Raw genomic sequence first — 8,882 nt, forward strand, 5'->3', positions numbered from 1 at the left:
CAGAACATGGATTCTTCGGCTCCTGTCAGTGCCTTGACGCCTGTGGGAAAGCCAAGGACAAAACTCTCTCAGACTGGCCTGGGAAGTCATGAGGAGGAACCCAAAACAGTCCCTATAAACAATCCCTGTATATAGCCTCATCCTGACACCTGGTGTTTTTCCAATCTGTTTACTGGTAGAGACGTTTCCAAAAGGTGGTGCCTCAAAGGACCAATCCTATTCATTCTACCAAAACACTGTTTAAAAGAATCTGTCTTTCAATAAACTTTTCTATAAGCCCTCTGAAGAAATCGGAGTTCTATGTGTCATTACATGAGCCATCCTGAATCGTAAAGATACAAGTGACCTCAGCCACTCCTGATAAGGTTTCCCTTCCAGATCCTTCACCATCCTCATGCCCCTCCTATAGACACTCTCTGATAGTTTAATGTGTTAATGATTTGGTTTATCATACCTACTCAGGAAAAAAAAAATCAAAGTAATTGTTTCATTTATCTTGGTTTTTTTTTTTTTTCCATAACTCAGAAATAATGTCTGCAAATAGTCACTCCAAATCTCAAATTAAGTTCTAGTATCATTTATAGTTTATGGTATAGAAAACCCCGCACAAACCACCACAACTCCCCAAGAAATCTACAAAAATAATAATATAATATAATATTATGTAATATAATATAATATAATATTACAATATATTACATTATAATATAATATAATATAATATAATATAATATAATATAATATAATATAATATAATATAATATAATATAGTGGTCTACTAATAATATAAGTGTGTTTATAATTTTTTATTTTAGTGATTTCCAGATTGCCACTCTATAGAATTCTATTGTAGATATTTGATATCATCTATTCTAGAGAAGATTATTAAAAACTTTAAGTGGAGGTTTTTTCAATTCTGTTGAGGTTGCAGTCTTGTAAACTTGTGTGTTGTAAAGATTAACTTTAGTTAGGGAGTTTGTTACTTATTTTCCATGACAGAAGAACTTATCAGAGTTGATTACTTTGAACTTTTTAGTAGAAAGAAAAAATAAAAAATAAATGCTAAATTAAATTAAATTAAAGTTAATTATATACATTCTGTTACTCTGACTTACTCAAACTCTTTTTTTCATAATTTTTTTGACTATGAATTTTTTTAGTAAGCATTAATGGTAAAAATATTGAAATAAATATCCCATTCAGAGTTCTGAAAGGTCTTGGGAGATAGCAATTTTTATTGAAGATTTATCATGGTTTTAATCATTGCTTTAATCTGATTTATCAGTAACACTGCTGAAAAATTGTTCATCTGAATTATTACACAGCAAAGTAACATATCAGCATCGCTGACATAGCCATAACTACTCAAATAAAATTCAGTATACATAACTTGTAAAATATTATAAGTTGTAAAACTCAATACAATCAAGTAATTCCCCAGCTTAGGGCACCTGTTGCATCTGTCAGTTATTTCCCAATTACAAACACTATGAATATTGGTAGACAAGAATCCTTCCTGTTAAAGGAATATCACAGTACTATGCTTGAAATAATTCAAGAGTGACTTACAACTGTTATTCTGGGAATTATTGCATTAATTTCGTGTCAGTAATTCAGTGCTGAATTACCATTACCACTTTGGTATTTGCAAGTCCTAAAATTATTCTTATTCACCCAAAATCTGTGCGCAGGCACGGCCATGTCTGTGGCCGGGCTGGAGTCTGACAATCCTCCAGCGTAGCTTGAGAAGGGGATAATGCCTCAGGCAGGACTGAAATGGCCTTTGACCTCATAGGTGTGGTTGGAAGCTTCAGGAGAGATTGTTCAGAATTTATAAAGTCTCTTAGGGCCCTGAGAGTGGTGCTTGTTTGCAAAGTAATTTAAAACTTTGAATCTTTGTGGTTACCTTTGAAAGCTACTATATATAATATCATCAATTTTTAATCAGAACTCTCAATAGGCAGCTTTACTCAAAAGCTGATGGGATGACACAACTTAGGGTTTTGAGATACTTCTTCAATGATTTGCTTCTATTTCAAGGGAAATTATGTGTTTGTGAAAATGTTTGTGTGCGTGCATGCATGTTTATTTGTGCAGATCAATCTGTCTTGTTTTAACGCTCTTGCAAACCTCTTATATGATTCTAAAACTCACATATTGATCTTAATTATGTATAAAAGCCATGCAGCACATTCAACTGCACTAGCTGCATTCAAAGAGAATTTAATCTTGGACTATGCCACCTAGATGGAAGTATTAGTGCAATTAAATCTACAGGATTAAATAATGAGCCATGAAGGATTCTAGTTCCTTGAAAAAAATTGTAAACATAAATAGCTACTGTGAGGTGGGAACTGAAAATACATATAGGATGGTCTCACCAATAAAATTAAAATTCTCTTAAAACTACAGAGTGTTTGAATATGTATGAATAGTTCTTTGCTTACAGAGATAACATCCATAACATATATCAAAAATTGATTGACTATTAATGATTACACATTACACATGATTACACATTTTAAAAGGAAAAATTGAACAGTTTTGTAATGTTAAACATTGATCTACACACTATGGTAATCCTTAGTTGTATTGTGCTTTATAGTTGCATGCTGATTCACTTAAATGGAGAGTATTTACAAATGCAATACAGACAAAGCTCCAAGCTGACAATCTGCAACATTACATGGGATAAATAATTTTAGTCTTCTATTCTCTTCTGTTTTTCCAACATATAATTTAAGTAATAAATGAATACTACAATCTGCAACTTGCCTGAAGTGGGAATGTATAATTCTTGGTGCTATGCAAAACAAAGAAACCAGTGGGTTTTTTTATTTTCTTCACACATCTTAATATATTTGTGCATGCAGTTTTCTGATTTTAGTAAAGTAAAAGTCTAAGACCTAAATTCACAAGTCAGATTGTTATCTACTCAGCTTTCTGAAAGAATATAATCTATTTCATAAAACTAAACAAAAAGCATTAACTTCCTATTAAGACTTGCAAACTGGTCAAGAAATACAAATGCACTGACCTAACAGAATTAGTTATTGCTAAGAAGTGTTTAGTAGTGATAAAATCAAACTCAAACCTTTCATGATCAGAGACTACCAATATGTTGAGTAGACCAGGTCAACGTTTATTTCACTGCAGCAGATTTTCATCACAAACTGAATTTTAAAAAAACAATAAAAAAATATTGTGGAAATGCAGTAGTGGCAATAGATTTCTTTCAAGACAAATTCTAAAAGATACAAAATAAAATTGGTTTTCTTCTTCTTTTCTTCTGAATGTTATGTTTATATTCTATTGTATGGTACAGCATGGCACCCAAATCAAACTGAAATGCACTTTTATCGAAGCTAAAAGGTTTTCAACCAGAGTATAGTTCCTTCATTGGGTCACATTTTCTTTTTTTCTGCAAACGGCTCCTCCCTGTGTATAATAATTTCTCTTATTCTCTGCATGTTGTTTTCAGATTTTAGACATTTTAGCCAATGCAATTTTTAGTATTTGAGTTTTCAAGTGACAGGCACTGCAGTGCTGTGACACTGAAGTACTTTGTAGATGAAGATATTAGATACTTTGGCATGAGTCAATAAAAGAGTGAGTGAAGCAGACAGAAATACAAATAAATTATGCTTCGTGTTAGCTAGTCTAAATCAGGAATTATTAATAATACATGTTCAATCTGCTTCTCCAATGTCTAAGAATGGTATTTAAAGGAGATAATTTGGTGAGCATAAGGGCTTACTAAAGTCTTACCAAAAATGTACAGCTTGCCTCTCAGTTATTCTAATTAAATGATTTATCACTGGAGCTATTACAGCAGAATATATTCACAAGTTTTATTCATGGATTTTATACAAAAAATAATATCCCTGTGATAAATCCGTGTGATGCATATGAGGGGTTTTACTAGTAGCAGTGTTGTACTGAAATTAATAATACAGCTGAATATTATGAAAAAGTTATAATTATTTGAAAATATTATTTAACTGAATCTTCAAGCTTTTCCTTCAACCAACATGTAGTACACGTCTCTACATATTTTAAAGGAAAATATTCTAAGGAACTAAATGAGTCCTCTCCTGTCCTCTGTTTCACTATGTGGAAAAAATTTACCAGTGAAATCTACTTTTTATAGAGCAGAAGTGTACTTTTCTCCTTCCTTTCCTCATAAAGGTGTGAATTACCTTCCATTCAAAATTCATAATCTCCTCAAAAGCAATATATTTTCTTAACTATTACACAGAAATGAGTTAGCCAGCCAGTTAGTCACTAGGTCGATTGGCAAAGTAGCTATTTTGCTCCTAGCAGATGCTTCTCTATCTCTACTTATCTAAATTGCCAGAGATATGGAAGCGTAAGCAGGTCTCTAACTCACACACATGAGAGAAAAATACTTGTTTTGCTATGTTAGAAAACTATTCATCATGAACACCATTTTTATATGCTGATAATGTCAAAGCAGAATCCCTGATGTGACAGAAACTGCTCTAGTGACAGCTGTGCAACAAGCAGTAATTGAACATATTTAAAAATCTATCCCATGTACTGAACAGATTTCAATGTCTGCTTTGTTTAAGGTCCACTGAGTTGTGAAATGGTTGCTTCATTCACACAGATGTTAGTATCTCCAGGCTCTTCTTTGTTGTTCCTCATTTGCATATTTGCAGTAAGTTTGCTGCTCATGAAGGCAGACACAGCTACTTGCCACTACTCTATGTTAGAATAATGCATCTTGAAGACAAAATACAAAAAACTATAATTACACCTCATTAAGATTTAAGGAGAAGAATAATAAGAAACATACCAATAGGTATTCAGTCACCAGTGCTTCATTACTTTCTTTACTGTTTAAATACCTTTCTCTGATGAATATAAATTACTTAGGGAAAACAATGTAGTTTTGAATAAGTTTAAGAGCCTCTCTTTGTCTATTCATCTATGAACACATTCTGAAGTAATAATCCAACAAGATATTTAAGTTTTATATGATTATGAAATGTTGTACTTGATCATTCCATGGCAAAACTCGAAGTTTCATTTAATTTTATGCATTCTTTGAGAAGCATAACATGATTCCACATACTAAAAAAAAAAAAAAAAAAAAAAAAAAAAATGAACAAAAGACACAGAGAGATTAATTAGTAAATAATAAAAATATCAAAAATGTCTTTGTTGACTGGCTAGAAATTGCAGCCAACAAATTTTAATATCAATGAACGTTTACCTCTGAAGTACATTATATATCAATTAATTCTGTATCATTGCCAGCAGGTCAAGGGAGGTGATCCTGCTGGTCTACTCAGCCCTGGGGAGACCTTACCTGGAGTGCTGTGTTGAGTCCTAGGCAGTCCTCTTAGTCCAAGAGAGACATGGTGATCCATGAGCCAGACCAGGTTAATGCTACGAAGATGACTAAGGGACAGAAGCATGGGTGCCAAGAGGATGGATCCAGACTCTTCCTGGTGGTGATGATCGATAGAATAAAGGGATAAGGGCAGGAGCTGAAACACAGGAAGTTCCATCTGAACATTAGGAAGAACTTGAACTTCTTTACTGTGACAGTGACTGAGCACTGGAACAGGTTACCCAGACAGATTGTGGAGTCTCCTTTCCTGGAGATATCTAAAATCCCTCTGGACAAAGTCCTGAGCAATATGCTCCAAGGAAACCTGCTTGAGAACAGAGGCTGTGTGAGGTAACCTCAGCAGTCCCTTCCAACCTCACCTACTCTGAGATTCTGTGATTCTGTGATCAAGATGTGAAAATCCTATGCGTTTAGGTGTTTAGAGGGGAAAAAAATAATAATTTTCCTTTACAAAGCACAACAGAAAAACACAAATAAATCATGCTGACCTTGTCATATTGGTTTTTTTTATTATCATTATAAAAATATATAAAGACACAATGGATATTACAGTTGTAACAATTATCTAACAGCTAAAACTAAATCTTGAGTTTCAGGAAGTTTTTATTCTTGTTTATAGATCCACAAATCACTATTATTTTAATAGTTTCTCTTCAATTTTCAAAAATTCTTCATATTATAAAAATCTTTCAAATTATTATACTTATATACTACAGGTTCTCAGCAAATTTGTATTTATTTTATCAAGTTACAGGTAGACTAGAAATGTTATATTCTAGTGTGATGGGTTGTTCTTCTCTGTCTTCCAGCCACCCAGCCAATTGCTCTCTCAGTTTTTTATTTCAAAGGGACAGGGGAGGAAGTAAGATGAAAAAGTGTTTGTGTTAAGATAAAGACAAGGAGATTGGTTATCAGTTAGCATCGAAGAAATAATTAACTCAACTTGAGGCAGATTAATTTAATTTACTACCAAGTAGATTTGAAGAATGAACAACAAAGGAAAAAAAAAAATCAAAACATCTCATTCCCTTCTTCTTCCTCGCATTTCCTTTTTACCCAGTCTCAATATCACTTCTTCTTTACAGAGTCTTCTACCTCCTTCTTACCTCAAAAATGTGCAGGTAGTGGGGGCAGTGACCAATCCATAAGAATTTGTCTCTGCCACACTTTCCTCTTCACATTTTTCCTCTAATTCACTGTGAGTCCTTCCCACAGGCTACAGTTCTTCAGGAAATGTTCATATCTGCTGATGTGGGTGGTTCATGGCCTCGTCATAGAGGCCACCCATGCAGCATCCCTCTGCCAACACTTTGTCGGTTGCATCCAATAAACACAACCTGCAAATTAATTTTACCTTTACTTCATATTACAAAATTACTTCCTCATGGGCATTTACTTTAAAACTTATTCCACTTACAAATGGAAATACATGAACTAGTATAAACCTAGTATTCTGCTACTTACAGCTGAACACTGAGATAATTTCTTAAGTTAAATAGTATTTTTGGCTTTCTGTGGAAAGTTGGGGCACTGACTATAATGAAATGGATAAGGTTAATTGCCAATTACATGGCAGTAGCTTAGAGGGTTTTCTGTTAAACAACTGTGTTTTGTTAACCTGAGAAGATGACGTGTTGAAGTTATTTTGCTGAAAGCATTGATGACAGCTGTGCCCAGCTTTTTAAGAGTAAGGAAATTACCACAATTTGTAACACTGAAGATTCTGATTTTTTTTTTTTTTTTACTTTCTAGGAAGATTTGGATTTTTGAGGAGTTTATTTTGATGGGGTTTGTTTGGTTTTGGTTTTTTTTTATTGGGTTGAGTTTAGGAGTTCTTGTTTTGTCTTTTCATAAGAGAGGCTTCGGAAATCTGACTGTTATAAAATGGAATCTGAATTTACATGCATTTTCACTTTATTCTAAAATCCCATGAGGTATACTTTCACACTGGTACACTTTTAGCAGAGAGTTTACAAATTAGAGCAAATAACAGTTGGCAGCATATATACATGGGGATTATGTAAACTACTGTGGTGATAGTCAACATCAAACAGGTTAGTGGGAGCTGCTAAAAGAATACAACCAACAAAAGTGCCTAATGACACAACAGCTAATGGGGATTAATGAGACCGTAGCTAGTATGATCAGCAAGGTGTCCATTAAGCAGGTGTGGCTATGGGCCAAAAGAAAAAAAAACGAAAAAACAGCAGTAATTAATGTGAAACATCACTATCCAAATTACCTTCAGCAAAGAGGAGTTAGAGAAACCTGAAAATTCAGCACTATTGTAAGAAACAAAAACCTCTTCTCACAGGAAGAGGCAGAATTAGTTGTTTTATCAGTCACCTAACTTGAGGTTAAGGATGCAGATTTTATCACTGCTAGACGATGAATGTCTGTTTTGGGACTTTTTTTTTTGAGAACTACTAATGATAATACTGACTGGAGCTCAGATGTGGTTTAAGACACCAGGATTAAAGGATCTACACCCTATATGTGCAAGCAGAAGTTAAGAGCTCCTTAATGCTTTAAAGTCTTGAAAGACATAAGCTTTGATTTATTTAAAAAGGCATCGATTGTATCACTCAAATAGCATTTAGCATGTTTTGAGATGCCTCCTAACCATCCTGTTGCTACTTGAGTCATGAGTCTCCTCTATCCTATTCACTTTCTTTGTGTGGCTGCTGCCACTAAGGCAGAGAATTTTAGATGGTGTTAGATACCTGTGTTTAGTTGGATATATCCTAGTTGACATACTCAATGAATCCAGGAGGATGAATTTGACTCATCCTGAAGCAGATCTTTATTGCCTGAGTTCTGAATGGAGCTGACAGGTGTGACACAGAATCCACATACTTTCATGTACTAGATAGGTAGCTTTATGTCAGCTGGGTTATCCTGTGATGTCTCAAATGACATAAAATGACTTTTTTAGGCTAAGACAAAATGTAGTCTCATGCCCATTCTCTATAATGAGAATTAAGACATCTAGCTGACAGTCAGAACCTTGATATAGGTATCTAGATTTAAGTGACGTTATCAAATGCATTCCTATTTTGTAGGCTACATTTCTTTCCTTTGCCCCAGTCGCCTAGTGCCTTTTCAAACATCAAAGGTTTTGCAGCCTAGCAACACACTGACACTCCAGGCAGGGCATGGGTCCCTCACAAACCTCCTAGGCAACTTCCCCATACAGAACTCTTGAATACCTTTGAGATGCGAACAGCACTAAGTCCTTGTGTTCTCAAGTTTAAGTAATTAAATCAAGCCTACAATTTTTTCCTCCCCCATAATTTTTCCCTATATTAATTGTGCAGTCAAATAGCTCGATTTACTTAATTTCAATTTTCTCTGGAGAAATGGGGAATAATACTTTGTTACACCTTTTTACAGTAGAGCTCTTGAATTTTTTTCCAAGCTCTACTGTTAAAAACTGCTGTTAAAAACTGCAGCAGTCACAATGAATAGTGTAGAGACTAAAGCTCCTTATACCTTACAATTA

General features: G+C 34.1%; 1 long non-coding RNA gene across 1 annotated transcript; it reads right to left on the bottom strand.

Moving 5' to 3' along the window:
• Window positions 1-1,312: 1,312 nt before the first annotated feature.
• On the bottom strand, window positions 1,313-6,829 carry LOC136285975 (uncharacterized). The gene is made up of 4 exons (XR_010719632.1): window positions 6,798-6,829; window positions 6,487-6,717; window positions 5,336-5,516; window positions 1,313-5,097 (listed from the first exon to the last, which is right to left on the bottom strand). It is a non-coding gene; the product is annotated as an uncharacterized lncRNA (long non-coding RNA).
• Window positions 6,830-8,882: the final 2,053 nt, after the last annotated feature.

Source organism: Chamaea fasciata, unplaced genomic scaffold, assembly GCF_029207755.1.
Source record: "Chamaea fasciata isolate MVZ Bird 193981 ecotype frontalis unplaced genomic scaffold, bChaFas1.0.hap1 SCAF_2, whole genome shotgun sequence".
In the NCBI taxonomy this organism is placed as follows: Eukaryota; Metazoa; Chordata; class Aves; order Passeriformes; family Sylviidae; genus Chamaea; species Chamaea fasciata.